The 16,673-nt window shown below is 37.5% G+C and overlaps 1 long non-coding RNA gene across 1 annotated transcript in view; it reads left to right on the forward strand.

Moving 5' to 3' along the window:
* The first annotated feature begins 6,188 nt into the window (after window positions 1-6,188).
* Window positions 6,189-16,673, forward strand: part of LOC115919227 — a 61,632-nt gene continuing 51,147 nt past the window's right edge. The window contains exon 1 of the long non-coding RNA XR_004061755.1: window positions 6,189-6,320. This is a non-coding gene — a long non-coding RNA (uncharacterized LOC115919227). The remainder of the gene's footprint in view (window positions 6,321-16,673) is intronic.

Consider the following 16,673-nt stretch of genomic DNA (forward strand, 5'->3'; position numbering starts at 1 on the left):
CTACTGTGTGTGTGTGTATTTGGGTTTTTACAGACGTGTATCAATCATAATATGATTATTTACGTCTGGGGACCGACTTTTAACGTCACCATCCGAAAGACGTGACTCAGTTTCGAACCTGCGTTCTCGGCTGAATCAGTTTGTAACTTCCACTGTTAGCTGGATTACAGGCGCACGCCACAACGCCTAGCTACTACTACTACTACTACTACTACTACTACTTCTACTACTACTACTACTACTACTACTACTACTACTACTATTACTATTACTATTACTGCTACAACTCTACTGCTATTTCTACTACTACTACAACTACAACTACAATGTACTACTACTACTACTACTACTACTACTACTATTACTACTACTACCACTTCAACTACTACTACTACTACTACTACATTCTACCTCCATACAATTATTATTACAATTACCTATTAACCTGATGATGGTTCTATGAGCTTCATAATTGTTTTTACATCATAATCATTATACACATCTCTTCTTCTCCAAAGCGGGCCCGTTCAACTAACAGCCCTACTCTTGAACCAGGATATAGCCAAGCACCAGTAACTAAACGTGAATTTTCGAAAGACACAAAATCATGCCTCTAAGAGAAAATCAATCAAAAATCTAACAAGGTATAAAATATAATCTTAGTAAATAATATGCGTATGAAGTGAACGCAGTGAGTCGACATCAGACGTAGATTGCTTGTGTCGAGTCGCTGCGTACTATATATTCCCCTACCATGCATACCATTACAATACAACTGACACTATGAACATCTCGGACAATGAAAGCGGACAAAATATACAGTTCCTCAGGTAGACAAAGGAACATCCCTTCACTGCTATTATGTAAAAATGTGTAGAACAGGTGAATATGCATGTGACACCTGTTCTACACATGTTTACATAATAGCAGTGAAGGGATGTTCCTTTGTCTACCTGAGGAACTGTATATTTTGTCCGCTTTCATTGTCCGTCATGTTCATAGTGTGACTTCCTCGCTTTCAGTGGTAGAAGAATAAAATGAAGGAGGAAAGGTGAATTACTGCTTGGCATCACCTTTGATTTGATTTCGTAAACGTTAAGTAGTAATGATGGATACTGACACTTGCCTTTCAGATGCTCGTCCTTTTTATCAATCTATCTACTAGTACTAATAAAGTAGATCAAATACAAAATGGGACAAACCGAATATTTTGCTGCAGCATAGGCCCGAGCATATTGTTACTTACCCCCCCCCCCTCCCTCCCCCTCGACACTTCATAATATGTCTGTCTCTTGTATAATATCTTATGTACACAATTCTCTCTTTCTCTTTCGCCTTCTTCCTTGTTTACTATCTCGTTCTCGAGTGCTTTTCATTGCTATGGTATAAACATGCACCTCGCGTACATAGTATCACCATTTTTAAAATGGTCCACTCCATTTATAATCAAGGCATAGCCTTTCAATAATTTAAAGAGTATAGCAAATTTCATTTTCAGAAATAACATTATTTGGGCACAATAAATTGTCAAATCAATATCTGTTAAAGCGCTTTATACAATCTAATACAGACTAAATTAACTTGTCACAAATTGGACATAAAGATATTCAAAGTGCGTTATGCCATTTTTTGTATTTTTCAATAGGATATACACAAACACAATGCAGTGTATGCCTGTAATATTATGAGGTAGACATAACTTCAGTACCGGTATCTCCCGTTTCTATGGTTCCATGGAATACTCGCGGAATTCCTCACTGTTACTATAAATCACCATCAAGCTCGACACGGGATCATGTGTTTACGTGTCGAGTAAGATTAGAACTTGACATAAACACCACCATCCATCATCCTTACGAGCACCAACACGAAGACGAGCACGACATGCAGAATAGTATAAATGGTGCTTTCATCTTACCTCTCGTTTCCATGCCGGTAGATCGTCTAGCGCCTCTACAAGGAGCTCGCTCTCGTCAACACCTCACCACCATGTATATACAAGGTCGTCTCGAAAAGATTCAACGTCAGGTTGAATCCCCGAATCAAATCGTTCAGATAATACGGCGCCTTACCCGCTCCCCTTGTCTGTATGCAAACACAATACACACACAGTATAATAACTCCCGCACGCAAGTCCCGCAGCCTATAGCCCTCTCGCTTGACACTAATTTAAATCGCCGGGGTCAAGCGAAGATGCCGGTCACCAATCGTTTACTGTCGATGCAAATTGATAATTCATCCTTTTGAAAAGACTTCCCAGACTATCATCACAAAAGAGACACGTGCAACTCAAGATTATCTTCTCAAGGTCGAGATCGATATGGGCGTCTTTCTCTGTATAACATTAGGTACATTGAAACACACAGTAGCAGTCTACAGTGGTTACTGTTCCCTGTCTTACGTGATAGACTGTGAATTTCTGGCCGAATACTCCTCATATCAACGAGCGAAATTGGCGCGAAGCAAATTGCTCGCTCGCTGTAAAAATCTCTTAAATACACCCCTTATCATCGGATGGCGTTTTGTTGAATAGTGTGTCTCGCCCTACACATTCGAATACGCCATGTAAATTGATGCCACCGGCAGGCCTATATTATGATCTCTTTTGTATATTAACATTGCTCTATTTTATTTTGATTAAGGAACCTGGAAAGCGTCTTTCTTTGCCCTGCCTGCATGTATGGCTTTGAGCGATGCTATCTTGGTGTTTATTTAGGAGGGGTTATACGACTGAACGCATGAGTGGTTGAATGCTCGTGCATAACAAATCAAGTGTATAAATATCAGATGGAAACATAGTGCAAAATTATATAGTCCTATAAATAAATATATATATATATATATAGTATGTGTGTGTAAATATTTGTAAAATTATGTTTATCCAGTTCTGCATGAGCACGTTTGTCATAATTTCGTTTATTATAACCAATTGATCGACAATTTAAACGGTCTTAGTTCCATTTCCCTCTCCATTATTGCCATCTCATAATAGCTATAATCAGGCATGCGGATGCTGATGTCACACATATTCTTGCATCGGATGTAATTTGGTTTTTACTCAGCCACAGAAGACTTAAAGAAATATTGACAGTCATTAAACAATAACAAATGTTTATTTCATTTTATCTTGTAAAGGAAAACACTGACAAAGAATGAATTAGCAAATAGTGTATTAATACAGAGAGTAATCATTATGTTTTACGAATATAGTGCGCGGTTTCATCTCCACTTTGTCCTCAAAATAGAGATTCTTTCTGATTGAATTATCTAAAAACATGGCATAGATTTGAAACAATACATTATTGATGAAACATGGTCATCATCACTAGATCTATCGTATTATTTTCAATTAAGTCGTTGGTTAATTATGTAAACAATTTGATTTTCAAGTGAGCATTGTTTGCAAGATAACCACGATACAGACGGTTTTCATAATGAGATGAACAAAATATACACCAGAGGCAAAAGCTGTCGTATGTTAACACCCCATCTTCTTTGTTAGTCATGTGACTGTTGCCATGGGAAAGTGTCGCAGATGATGACTAATCGTCTAAAGAGATTATCTTCTGCTTGCAGGGACATTGGCGAGAGTGCATGAGTGGAAGAGAGAGAGAGAGAGAGAGAGAGAGAGAGAGAGAGCGAGAGAGAGAGAGAGAGAGAGAGAGAGAGAGAGAGAGAGAGAGAGAGAGAGAGAGGGAGAGGGAGGGAGAGAGAGAAAAAAAAGGGTGGGGGTGAGATACAGAGAAAAATATAGATGAGGAAGAAAGTGAGAAATAATGGAAGGTAGTGAGTCTGAGAGACAAAGGTGTAGAGTGAGATAAAGAAAGATAGAATTTGAGAAAGGAGGGGGAAAGGGGGGGGGGCGGAGAAAGAGAGAAATTCTAATTAGTGTTACTTGACGTTTGTCTGGGAAAACGTTAAGGAGATGCTGTCTTGGGTCGACGCTATGATAACAACTTGAATCTGGATTATTCGAACTTAAAGAAATTGAATTGAAATATAATGTAGACAGATTTAGGGGCGGATCCAGCAGGCGGCAGGGGAGGGGGTCATAGAGGGGGCCCAATTCGTGAGAAAAAATTAAGCAGCGAAACAGCCAGCCAGTGAATAAGCGGGGGGGGGGTGGGGTAAGGAGCACCATTTTTTTGTTTTGCTCCCGAAAATTTGAAAATTCGCTCCCCCCCCCCCTCCCTTGAGGCCAAGGGGAGGGGGCCCGTCACCAAATAAAGGTAAAATTATCGCGTTTTTTCCTGTTTTTTCCAAGGGGAGGGGGCCCAGGCCCTCCGGGCTCCCTCCCTGGATCCGCCAATGGACAGATTTATACAATCTAAAACATGACAATCTGCAAAATAATTATCTGTCCCATAATTATTTTTGTCTGTCCCCCCTCTATCTTTCTCTCTCTCTCTCTCTCTCTGTCCCTCTCTTTCACTTTTCTCTCTCTCTTCGCCTTTCTATCTTTCTTTTTCTTCAGTCTTGTCTTTCTCTCTTTCTTTCTACCTTCCTTCCTTTTAATTGGAGGATCCATGGGATATGAGCCCCCGCCCCCCTGAAAAAAAGTCAAAAAGGGAGGGGAAGAAAGAGAGAAAAGAGCAAGTATTTGACCCCTCCCCCTTGTTATTGTTTGTTTTATTTGTTGGGGGGAGGGGTTGTGTTTAAAAGAAAATTATAATCAGAGAATCTTCAAACTTGCGCCCCCCCCCCCCCCCCCCCCCCCATTCCAATTCCCGTTCCGAAAGAGAATCCTCCTCATCTGCTTTTCGGTAGTATTTTCCTTCATTGTTTTCGACCTTCGATCCTCTCACATCTACATTGATAAAACTCATGCTTGTCATTATGCACATTGTATACGGTGGAGCATCACCACAGTAGAGGGCGTTTTGAAAGATAATTTCACTGAAGATTGAGTCGCTCATTATGATAGAGGCCATTTCGACTCGAGCATGTTCACGCAAGATAATGCAGCTTTGATATAGAAAAAGAGTAGGCCTACAAGGAGATTTCGAGTATGAATGAAAGAAGCAGAAATCAAAGCGCATATCAAAATTAAAATCAAACTATTTTGAAATCCGAACATGTGGGATCATTCTAAACAATTTATCAGTTTACATAGGATAGGCCAAACAAAAAAATAGGCCCCAATGTCAAAATAAGACTTCTAGAAGTAACAACACCCCTCAAAAAAAAAAATGTATACTGCTATAAGCCAATTCAGGAGAGATGGTAATATATAATGGTGGATATCTCATTCGTTGAAGTTCATTAGAACTAAACCTTAAATTTCTTTTGAGGATGAATTAAGGCGACCGAGGGGGACAAAGTTTGTAATTCCTTGGACGTTGATGATTTGGCCTCATTTTCTGTTGCAAAGTTTGTTGCAAAGTTTGTTTACCCCCTTTACCCACTTGTTGGAAAAAAGAAATTTTATTAGTTTCATATCAATTTTACACTGAAAAGATATTCAAGTTATACAAAATAAATAACAAAAAAAGTACAGGTGAAGCCTATTGCATAAAACGATCCAAAAAGGCAAATACAATACCCATTTCCTATCAAATTTATCACACTGATGTTTGCTTTTTTTTATAAAGAAGAACCTTCCTTGATCAAAAATTTGATATGTATTATTTATTTTCACTGTTTTTCTTGTTCTTGTTCTTGTTATTTAAATTCATGAATGCATGGGTGAGTCCAATATCCTCTATTCTTGTTCTTGTTTTTTTTCTTGCTCTTGTGTCTTTTTTTTTTTTTACTTCTTCTTCTTCTTGTTCTCCTTGTTCTCCTTCTCTTTCTTGTTATTGTTCTCCTTCTTGTTCGTCTTGCTCTATTTTTTCATTGTTCTTCTCCTTGTTCTTGCTTTTCTTCTCCTTCTTCCTATTCTCTTTTGTTCTTCTTCTTCTTTTCCTTCTTCTCTTTCTTCGACCAGCGCCTTGTCTTGTCCCTCTGCTTTTACGGTGAATAAAGATTTAGAAAACAGCTACTCCTCGCCATCCCTCGGCCTTCCAGCCAACATCACTGTAGATTTCAGTCGAAGCAGGAAGTTGGAATGGATAACTCTCGGTCAAAGCTAGTATGATCTGCTTTCAGTCAAAGAGCGCCAGCTCTAATTCGTTACGTTGAAGAAGGGCGCGACAAGTTCCCATAGGCGCGCCCCATGTAGGCCTTGTGCACATATTGTGTACCATGCGAGCGATCGCCAAGCGAAATCCGCCCCAGCTCAGCCAGCCGAATAGCGCACCTCGACCTATATTCATCATCACAACATCCGGCCGCCGCTCAGCTCCGCTGGTGTTCCATGTGATAGATGTAATGCTTGAGAGGTAAGAATATTATTGTTAATGATGAAAATTCTGAAATGATACATTGCTTATGATTGCTTCTGCGAGATGAGATGATAAGGAGATGAGATGGAGTCATGACGATTGTGAGTTTGTGTAATTTCCTGGCCTTGGTGTCTACGTGTCTAAGGGAACGTAATTTTCATATGTGGATTGTGTGGTGTATTGACAATTACAAAAAATGACATGTGCATCAAGTCATCATTGCCATTGCCATTGCCATTGCCATTTGTATATCGCAAGAACTGAACATCTGAAATGTACTGGATGGATGCTTATCATTATCTGTGCTTATCAGTGATCAAGAATAACAGGAATCATATGTAAATTTAATGTCTGATGTGACAAACAATTTGAAGGAAGAAATGGATGATGAATGGGCTAAGTAATGCATTTAGTGATGAGCTGGTGATATTGAAGGATGGAACGATTGGCATGATTGGTGTGGATACATGTGTGAATGAATGTGGACATGGTGGATCGATTAATAGATGAATGATTAGAGGAATGTATGAAGAATATGAGTGGATGAGTGTATTCACTACACGAATGATCAATGAAACAATGGTTGGATGGATAAATGAAAGTCTGAATGGCTGGATGGATGAATGAAAGAAAGAATGACTTTAGATGAATGAAAGAATGGATGGATAGATGAATGATTGGTTAAATATTTGGACAGACAGGTTGATCAATGATTTAACCTGCAGGTACATGTACATGTAGGTCATATATTGATTTGATTCCAGTATCAGTGGTATATCATTGAGCCCAACCTGTGAAGGGCACTTGCATTATTGGGGGGGGGGGGGGGGGGGCACCAGTCTCATTTGGAAAATGCTATGCTAATTTACAAGGTCTTTTGTTCGGGAGGTGTAGGAGGGGGATAGATAATCTTTCTATGTGTCATTTCTCATTTCTTTCATTCATTTTCTCTCTTTATTTTTTTGCTTCATTCTTCATTCAATGGGGAAAAAGCATGTGCTGCTGTGCTCCTTGTAGCTTCAATACATATGTACCAGAACGATAATTTTTAAACAAAGTGTATGCTACCCTGCTTTCTAAATCATGAAGATTGAAGTATAAGTAAAAGACTGCGAGAGACATGAAAATTAAATACATGGTAAAGGAAAGGCACAAAAAATCTTTTCAATTCATGTAGTAAGAGCATTTGAAAGTTTGGCTCCAAGCAGCTGATATGTAATGTAACTAATTTTCCAAATCTCATTCATGACCCTTTGAAAGAAACAGGCAGACAGAAATGGTGGTTAGGAATAGCTTTTACTACCTGGGCAAGTTTAGACCGAAGAAATAAATGTGATTGTGAAATATTTGTGGTTTGAAATAATTATCAGACCCAAAGATAGAAAATGTTGCCACATTTTGTCCTGAAAATGATATTTTGAAGAAAATATGGCCTAAATGTTCTTCACTTCTACTGATATACCACTCCAAGTGACAGGTGTGTTGCGCTCCTTTGCTTGATACCAAAACTTGCCACAGTAGTACGCACACAACTTTTGTTGAGTTGCCCATCTATAAAGTCATGCATGAGATTGATGGCCAGGGCTTTCATAGACCACCAGTTGGAACATGTGCAGTACTGGTATAAGCATTCTGCCCCCCCCCTTCCTTGTCAAATAGTGTCATAATAAATGTACATGATGTTCGTTCATGCAAGCTTTTGAAAATATAAAAAAGCTTTCTTATTTGTTAAATTATAGGAGTATTTTATTTATTTCTTATTTGTATTATTATTATTTATATATCTTTTTTATTTTGAAAGGGGGGTGGGGGTGGGGGTTCTCTTGTATACATAAGCCTACAAATGGACACACATTCATTAGAGACCTGTATGTTCAGTGATTAAGAAAATGATAACATTATCATAATTGTCCTTCTTCTTGAATAATACTACATTGTATTGGTGGTTAATTTATTCATTCTTATTGATGATTCTGACCTGCATGTATTATGGCAAATTGTCTGCTGCATGAGATGAGAGCTAGATGGAATAACACCCTTCTGGCTCCTAACAGATGAAAACTCATTACATATCATAGAGAGCCCATTCTGATGAGCAAAGGTTGAAACGTGATTCTATCAACTACTTCATCTAACCTTTCCCTGGGTGGAACATCTCCAAGGGATTGCGAGATGGCCATCTTTTTTCAGTTGTCAGTTGAGAAAGAGAAGAAAATATGCTTCCAATTTCCTGACTTTCAGATCCAATAAGCTTGGCCCATTCTATTTGTGATGTACGGAAGTACAGTGAACCCTTCTTGGATTGTATGTAAGGTCTAAAAATATCTTGCTCAATAGGAGAGACTCTGACTCTCAATACAGCACATTTTTTGTTTGGTTGACAAGAGTCTGAGAAATTTATGAAAAGGGTGGAGGTGATGATGAAGATTGAGAAGAAGTGGGAGAAAAGAAAGAAGGACTGAGAAGAGAGAGAGAGGGAGGGGGGGGGGAATTGATAGGAAGAAAGATTTCCAAATTTGTATTCTTGTATAGTGAAACTTTGTATGAAAATTTGAAAGAAGATTATTTAAATCGAATAATGCACTCTTCTATCTCGCAACAAATCTTCCATTCACAGTCTCCTTATACCTTTTTTCTTTTTTCTTTGTAGTTTTGAGGAAAGATGTTTTCATTAATCTTCAAATTTGTTCAATTTTCGTCACACATGGAAGATTGTAGAGAGCCTTTTAAGGATGAACTGCTGATTGACAACTCCCGAACAGGCCCAGGTCTTGTTGTTGGGTCCCATACATAGAACAGATGTCCTTGTTTGTTACATAGTTGCATTTCTCTCATCACATCTCCATTTCCAAACTTGTCACTAACTAACAAGGCCTGACTCTTCTGAATGCTTGCCCCAGGAGTGTAGAGGGCCCCAATGTTTACCATGTGCAATCAGGCCAGTTTTTATGGATGGGGTCAGGATATGTTTTTCTTCAGGTCAAACAATTTGTGGCCTTCAGTCACAAGAATTGTAGAGAGGTGGCATTTGAAGAGCTGAATTTGCAGAGCTGGCTAACCCAAGCCCGGAGAAAATTCTGAGAACTGGCTGGTATTTCAAGAGGGAGTCTGAAATCTGATGAATTTTGAAGATTCATAATTTATATGCTTACCGGAAACTAGGAAAGTAAACCTACATGAGACCAGCAACAGCAACAACATAAAAATACAGTAATTGTGACTGAATAATTAATTACCAGTTATTTTAATTTTATTACAGGAGGTCCAAATTGAAATGTTTAAATGTCTGTATGCTTGGGGCCCAGTTTCTATTTTTATAAATGTTTAGGGCTCACAGTGGCCCAGGGCCCTTAGTAGTGTTAAGCGCTGTATAGTATACAATTTAGGCTAATTATTACTGGTTGAGACTGCAGGGTTCTGTTGTTCATGGCAGTATTTAAATAATGTACCCCCAGCTTACATGATAGAAAACGAAAAAACACACTGTTTGTAGCTCAGATCCACAATATATAATTATCCAATTTTGTTAAGGCTCGGAATGTTTCTTCTGGGTTTTTGTTAGCTTCTCGTTTACACACGTACAGTTATATGGAGCAAACTTTATTGAGATTCATAGGTACTCAGTGGTGCATATGAATAGCCAGCGCTAAAGTAAATTTGTGGGACTGAGTTGATGGCTTCTCTTTCTTTCATATGTATGTTTTCATGTGTTGACTCAAACCCTTGCTCTACTCAATCCCTCATGCATTACAAGAGGTGGTTTATTTACAGGATCCCATAATAATGGGGATTGCAGGAAAAAGAAAGCAATGGACCAAGAAAATCTTTATACATCAGTCGAAAAGGGCGGCTTTGAAGGTCTGCACACAACAAAAGTTGTGGCAAGTGAATGGGAGATTGCTCAGACTCTGCTGAATGGTGGCTTGTTATGAAATAGCAAGGATTGGAGGCTGGCAAGCTTTTAAAGGTGCTCTTTGACATTTTAAAATGACATGTGAAGCAAGATCAGTTCCAAGTTGCTATGGCAGCAATATAACCAGGAAAATAAACAGTGATTTTTTTTAAATGTTGGTAGAGAGAAAGAGAAAGAGGGGGGGGGGGGGGGGCTACAGCTGTGCTTCCGAGATATATTGAACAACCTGAAAATATTTATTGATTTGAGAACTAGGAAAGTCCATCATAAAGTAAAGTTTGCAAAAAGAGCTGAAAATGAGAATTAATTACGTGTATTTGGAGGAAAATAAAAAATCTAAAAAACTACATGAAGAAAATAATAATATCCATATATAGTTCTGTAAATTTTGTATTGGCATGTCACATCATAAAATCTCAATAATTTCTTAATGATAGTCATATTGAAATAGACATGCATATTTGATATAAGGCCGCATACCTGTGATATATTTGATAGATGTATGCCTAGCAGCCTTTTCACACACAGCTAAAATTCATCGTATCATAATCTAGAGATGATTAGAATCACTCAACAGTTTTAAACATGTTTATAGACAAAATTTCCCAGTGTGAACATCGTTTATACGATGTTGGGATAGATACGAAGTCGCGATCCATACGCCCCTAAAAGCAGGCTGCAGATATGAAGTTCGTATCTAGAGAGCTTGACATTTTGTGTGTGAAAGGAAATTCGTGTTTAAACGTGTTTAAACTGGATGGAGCGTGCGCTTTGATTGATATGACATGACCTTCAATGCGCAATGGCACTACTGCGCATTTTACGAGCAGTAGTTAATCACGAAACTATTAACGATCGCATCGAAATTTCTGTGTGTGAAAGGCTCGTGATTAGTTTAAACACGTTCGAAACACGTTTATACTAATCATGTTTATAGAATTTTAGCTGTGTGTGAAAAGGCTGTAGAATGTAATTGAGGGGAACCAATAGTTTGGGCTACTCTCAACTTTTCACTCTAAACTACTTTAAAGTGTGGCAGACCTTTATTGTATAGGGGGCTATTACAAAGATGGTGTCCATGAAATTCCAGCTTTAACTATGAGATAACTTTAGCCTCTGTCATTCAATTCAATCAATCTTTATAAGGTAAATTGCTGGTGTGTCATTTAAAATTCCTTAGAATTCTGTTTTCAAACAGCTCTCAATGGTTTCTCTTTGTGCATGTAACATACCTCATTGCATTACATGAGGGAATTACCTTCATTATTCAAAATGGTGGAATATGGAGACAGTAGGGCTTCTGGCTTTGGGCGAATCCAATTTGGAAGGTATTACAGATGAGCAAATGTTTAAGTGGGAGAAAATTATTGGCATTGATTTGTCAGAACCCAAAGTTGGATGATGTAAGATTTAAAGGTACAGTCAACCCTTTGTTTTTTTGAAAACTTGAATATTATTAATACTCACTTTTAAATGGTAAATTATTGAAATTCATACATTTATATGCAGACCTTTACAGACTTAAAGTAAGTAGACAATCTTCGAAACTAATAATTTTGAAGAAATGCCACTCTTCAAAATGATTGAAATAGCTGTTTAATATGATAAAGATACATATTTCTTTCATTAACTTTGACTCATCTGCCATTGCTGATGAGACGAAATATATTTTTTTCTGCTCTAATGTAGAACTACTGTTTCGTATGCCTTAATGCATGGAGCAAAACTACTGTCATCCTGCATGCCATGCACAGTTCTTAAAATGCAATATTTTGTTTATTTTTCTGCACATCTACAGAGCCAAATCAGCATACAGTGTTGCGACTCTGCATAACATGCTCATTTACCTCAAACAGAATTATCATGTGTTCACATTTCAGAAAACATATCTTTAAATTGTATTAGCTTGGTCTGGACACTTTGGAACTAATTCATCAGAAACCAGGTGAGGGAGAGTACCCCTTTAAATGATGAGGGAATAGGATTGATGTACAGTAGTCTGGTACCTGGAGCATAATGGTTTACAATCAATCTTACATGCTACGTAGTGTGGAAAAACAGACAAGATTTAATGGTTGCTGTGATCCAATTATCTCCTAGAAGATTTCTTTCCCTTCTAGAAGATTTATTTCCTTGTGGTTGGATATGAAAAATTCATGTTGCTGTGTATAAATTAGAGCTACATATATGTATGATTTTGTTTGAAAACATAATTCTTTTGATTAAATGTTACCTCAAGGTTCTTGATATTTTTCAGTGCCTGTTGTGGCAAAGAAAGCAGAGTTTGTGTTCACGTATCATGCACGGATCACAATAAATGATATCGTCTGTTTGGACTCTTGAGTCAGAAGGATGTTAACCCGTATACTTTGCCACAAAGTGAACACCCTTCTGGCTCTGAACAGACGATATAGAATATTTGCTCTTCATATACATTTTAAAATCAGATCATCTTTTGTTATTGTAGTTCATGGTGGATATTCTAGATGGACAGTCTGTTTCTTCAAGCCAAGTCAAACTGGTAAATGGACCAAACTAACCAACTACTTGGCCTTTCTGGATAAAACTTATATAGTTTGATCGATCTGTCGTCATCCTCAGCTGCATTTACACTGAAACAAAAAGAATATTGACTTTTCTCACATTCTGGTGTTTTGCTGGTAGTCGCATAGCAACACAACAAATAAATCGAGAACAAAAAAATCCACCTCTTGAGTGTAGTTTCACCGATTTTTGCAGTATAAATGCAAACCTAGCTAAAATACCATTTTATTTACTTATTTATTTATTATTTTTATTTTATTTATTTCTTCATATTTTTTATTTTTATTTATTTCTTCGTATTTTTTTATGGGGGTTGGGGGGATGTGCACTAGATGCATGTTAGTATCAAGCCTTGGTATTAGTATCATCTAGTAATACTGCTTCTTTGCTATTGATAAGTTTTTATACTGGTTGACCCAGAATTGAACTTGAAGACCAGTCACTGTGCCCCAAAATCCAATATCTGACATGATTTATGTCGCTTGACTAACTTGATAGGAATATATGGGGCAGGTGACAAGTAAATGCATCGTAAAAGCAAAATGGGAGATAAATTATATATTTGGAGACAGAAGGTTGCTAGCTCATTTATCATAACACAAGAGTTAATGTCCTTCTGGCTCTCAACAGACAAATTGTTTCTGTACATGTGACGGTGACCCCATGTGACCCCAAGACCCCGTGATGACACACACATTGCCTGTTTGGCTCTGAGAATCAAGCAATGCCAGGGGCCTCGTATCTTCTTCCTTTCTATTCTACATTTCTTCAGTTAAAATATTTGTTATACAGATATTTAAAAGACTGTCAATTATTGATTGATTGCAAAATTATATCTCACTTGGTCCATCCGTATTGTCAGTTATGATCATGATGAAGATTTATGACTTAAATTGATTTTTTTTTAAAGATAAAAACCTATCAAACTATTTCAGTCCTGTGAATTAGATTCATCACTGTTCATGATTCTGCTTACCTTTCCCCTACCTTTGTATTGTGTGATCTTTCAGGTATTATTGTTCTCGTACTCTGCCAAAAGTCATTAGAGGAATCCTTAGTTTGAGCCCAACTTGGTCCTTACAATTTAAAGAAATAGTTGGCTTACAATCATAGTTGACATAGACCTAGATTTAAGTCCAATCCTCCACATATAATGACTCTGGAACCCTTTGAGAATAAACTGTCATTTGTTCAGCGATTGATTCTACATTTACTTTTCTAGGTCAAACATTGCTCTTCTGTTGACTGGAACCAAACACAGCCTTTGATGACTTATGACTTTGTGCTCTGTTCCAAGTTCTTTTCTCTTCATCATGCAACGGGTTTGATCCCTCGTGATATAAAAAAAAAAATCAATTGTAAGATTGGTTTTACTATTTATTCCAAGATGGGTTGTCAGTGCTCTTAACAGTTTGAGATCTAGAAGGGCAATGACCAGTACCACTTCTACATTTCTTTGCCAGAGATTGGATACTATGGTAACAACCCATCTGCACCCCCCCCCCCCCACCCAAAGATATGAAGATTTGTTTATTTTTATTTTGAGGCGATGACATGCATGCTAAATGCGCTGAATGAGAGAGAAAGAACAGAGAGAGAGAGAGAGAGAGAGAGAGAGGGACACAGAGAGAGAGAGAGAGAGAGAGAGAGGGATAGAGAGAGAGAGAGAGATGGAGAGAGAGAGAGATGGAGAGATAGAGAGAGAGAGAGAGAGAGATAGAGAGAGAGACAGAAACAACAACACATACATATACAGGAAGTTGTTGGTGGTCATTGGTCATTCACATGTAATAGAAACTTGTTTTCAAGAAGAGGATATCCTCTGTAACCTGTTGTATTTGGCCCTTAGTATTTTTCATCAATATCAAATGATTGTTATTTCTGATAACATCCTGTTAACCAAAAAAAATTGATGTGGTTGTAAAAAAAAAATGATGTGGTTGTAAAAAAAAAATGAAAAAAGTCTCTAGTGATGTTTTGATCTGTCTGAAATGATTGTGTTTAGTCTGCAGATGATCTAGTTAAACACATGTCTGTCTCTCGGGATTTTGAAGGAGAGAGAGAGGCTCATTGTATGTTCAAGATTGTTAATGTCAAAACTAAGCTCCATCACCTAGTATCGATCCAGACACTTTCAACTGTTGATAAAGAAGCAAAATTGAAGAAGTTTGTGGAACATTTGTTTTGAATGTGCTGCAAATGTACCGGTATGTTAAACCAACATCACATGCAGAATTACAGAATCCCTGAATCCGGTGACCAATTATTTGTAACAAGTAATTAAAACTTTTATCCGTACCAGATACAGACATACAAAGATTGTTTTATAATAAATGTAATTTAATAATATTTGAATGTAAAGTTATTTACAAGTGTGTGAGGAATCCATTTTCAAAGAAATACAGTGTTGGTTAGATCAACATGTAGATTTTAGTAATGAAATCCACTCAGAAATGAAGAATTGAGAGCCAAAATATAAACAACTTTCAGCTCATCAACTGAATTTATTTTATACCAAATTCAGCCTCGGTTACCCTAATGTTGATTGCAACCATATGAAGATGAAATCACAATTCAATCATAAAAGAAATACACAGCTGATAGACCAACATATAGGTTTGTGCGTAAGAAAAGCCACTTGTCAATTATAAGAGAAGTGGAGGGATAGAAACATTATCTGTACAAAATGTATAACCATTTAGTTCAGCCTTGAGTTACCCTAATGTTGATTGGCACTGTGTAACGATGTAATGAGAAATCAGTCATTTATTTAGAAATTAGAAATACAGGGTTGGTAGAACCAACATGCAGGTTTTTGTAAGCAAATCAGCTGTGAAATGAAATGAATTGTAGGGGCAAAAATGAACATTATGTTGGCACACCACACAGACATGTGTGTTTTGTGGAAGTATTATTATAATGTTGCTCCGCTCTTGGCCGAAAAAAAGATACCTCACAGTTGAAAAGTTTAATCTGTTTGTATAACATGAATATGGTAGTCCAATGAAGCAAATGATATGATTACAAGAAATCATTTAAGAATGCCACATTTTTGGGATGGGACAGGATATTTAAAAAAATGTCAATCAACAGGTTTTTTAATATTTTTTACTCCAATTAGATAACCTTTCAATTTCAAGCTTATGGTAGTCATATTGTTCAAAGTTGAGTTATGAGTTCAAAGGAGGGAGCAAGATATTTTAGTGGGAGGAGGGTGTGGAAGGGAAAGGGGTCGCACCGTACTCTACATACTATACATCATTCTTTTCTTTGTGCATTTTTTCACAATTTGAGGGAGGGGGGGGGGGGGTACTCCCCCATGTCCCCCTGTACAGTGTATACCTCTGTTTCTGTGTAGGTTCCATATCACTTTCACACCCCCATATTCTGATCAATACTTTGTCTACTGACACAGAATGCTATTTATGGTCGTGTGAAAATAACAGAATTTCCCATACATCACCCTAATAAACCTTCCCAGACATACACAAAGTGTTAAAACATGGTGGTGTTGGTCCATTTGGCTGTCGCTATCCCAAATTGGCAAATCATTCATGACATATCTTGATCTTCCATTTTTTAGTTCCGTCCTAGGTACTTTCACTGAAGTATTCCTCTTGGTTTTTGTCGTTGCTTCCATTGTGCTTTCATGTCATGGTATCGTCCATTTTTTTGATCCAATCACTGATCATCCTTAGCTTGTGCCTCAGACATTTTGTCTTGCTCGAGACCTACCGTCACAAAGCAAGTAACAATGTCTGACTTTCATATTGACATGGGGGAAAAGCAATTAGATTTTGTATTTAATGATCATTTTGCAGTGGTAACATTAGATTCATCATTTCATGCGTGAACAAAGTGCAGTGACCCGCATAGTGCTACATTGCTTTCAT

Source organism: Strongylocentrotus purpuratus, unplaced genomic scaffold (assembly GCF_000002235.5).
Source record: "Strongylocentrotus purpuratus isolate Spur 01 unplaced genomic scaffold, Spur_5.0 spur5_scaffold_6, whole genome shotgun sequence".
NCBI classification, from domain to species: domain Eukaryota; kingdom Metazoa; phylum Echinodermata; class Echinoidea; order Camarodonta; family Strongylocentrotidae; genus Strongylocentrotus; species Strongylocentrotus purpuratus.